We start from the raw sequence: 1,900 nt of genomic DNA, 5'->3' as shown, positions 1-1,900 counted from the left end.
CTCAAGTGGCTAAGGTGCCAGCCACATACACCTAAGGTGGTGGGTTCGAATCCAGCCTGGGCCCGCCAAACAACAATAACGGCTGCAACCAAAAAATAGCCGGGTGTTGTGGTGGGTGCCTGTGGTCCCAACTACTTGGGAGGCTGAGGTAGGAGACTCACTTGAGCCCAGGAGTTGGAGGTTGCTGTGAGCTCTGATGCCATGGCATTCTACCCAGGGGGACAGCTTGAGGCTCTGTCTCAAAAAAAATAAAATAAAATAAAAAACTACAGAATTTATTTTCTCAGTTTTGGAAGCTAGAAGTCCCAGATCAAGGTGCCAGCTGACTTGGCTTCTGGTGAGGGCCCTAGCTGTTTCTTCACTTGTCAGAAACACAGAGAGAGGAGAGCGAGGGGAAGAGGGAGAGGGAGAGAGGCAGAAACTGAGCAAAGCACCCTGGTGTCTTCCTTTTACCAGGGCATCAGTCAAATACCAGGGCTGCAAAATTCCACCTCATTTAACTTTTGTCATCTCCTGAAAGCTTGTTATGGACTCAATGTTTGTATCCCCCAAAACTCCTATGTTGATGCACTAACTCCAAATGTAATGATATTTGGACATGGAGCCTTTAGGTGGTGATTAGAATTATGTGTCCTGAGGTTGGAATTCTCCTGATGAGATTAGCGCCCTCATAAGAAGAGACACCCAGGCTCCACGCCCATAGTTCAGCGGCTAAGGCACCAGCCACAAACACTGGAGCTGGCAGGTTAGAATCCAGCCTGGGCCTGCTAAACAACAATGACAACTACAACTGAAAACTAGCCAGGTATTGTGGTGGGCACCTGTAGTCCCAGCTACTTGGGAGGCTGAGGCAAGAGAATCACTTGAACCCAGGAGTTTGAGCTGTGACACCATGGCACTCTACCGATGGTGTCAAAGCGAGACTTTGTCTCAAAAAAAATAAATGGGCTCAGCGCCTGTGGCTCAAGTGGCTAAGGTGCCAGCCACATACACCTAAGGTGGGTTCGAATGCAGCCTGGGCATCAAACAACAATGACGGCTGCAACCCCCCCCCCAAAAAATAGCCAGGTGTTGTGGCAGGCACCTGTGGTCCCAGCTACTTGGGAGGCTAAGGTAGGAGACTTGCTTGAGTCCAGGAGTTGGAGGTTGCTGTGAGCTGTGAGGCCACAGCACTCTACCCGGGGGACAGCTTGAGACTCTGTCTCAAAAAAAGTAAATAAATAAAATAAATAAATAAATAAAAATAAACAAATAAATAAAAGCAAAAGAAGAGACACCTGATCTCCCACCCCTGCCACATGAGGACACAGTAAGAAAACAGCTATACATGCTGGGGCTGGAATCTCAATTTCCAGCTTCTAGAACTGTGAGAAAATAAATTTCTATGGTATTGTTTGTTTGTTTGTTTGTTTTTTGAGACAGAGTCTCAAGCTGTTGTCTTGAGTAGAGTCCCGTGGCGACATCATAGCTCACAGCAACCTCTAACTCTTGAGCTCAAGCAGTCCTCTTGTCTCAGTTTTTCCTTTTGTATTCTTAGTAGAGACAGGGGTCTCACTCTTGCAAGCAATTCACCTGCCTTGGCCTCCCATAGTGCCACAGGCATGAGCCACCACACCTGGCCTATAAATTTCTGTGGTTTAAGCCACTCAGCTTGTGTCATTTATTCTGGTAGCCTGAGTTGACTGAGACAAATGCCCCATGTCCAACATAGCACGTGGGTGCAGAGCCTCAGATATGAATTCTGGAAGACATCACTCTGTGCATATAGCAAATGGACAGCAAAAATAGGGTGAGTGGGTCTCCTGATCTTATTCCTAATTTTAAGGGAAATGTCTTTTTTTTTTTTTTTTTTTTTTGAGACGGAGCCTCAAGCTATCCCCCTGGGTAGAGTGCCATCACA

This window comes from Otolemur garnettii, unplaced genomic scaffold (genome assembly GCF_000181295.1).
Source record: "Otolemur garnettii isolate 467f Iridium unplaced genomic scaffold, OtoGar3 scaffold00245, whole genome shotgun sequence".
In the NCBI taxonomy this organism is placed as follows: Eukaryota; Metazoa; Chordata; class Mammalia; order Primates; family Galagidae; genus Otolemur; species Otolemur garnettii.
The sequence above is the reverse complement of the archived record's forward strand: the minus strand, read 5'-3'. Positions refer to the sequence as shown.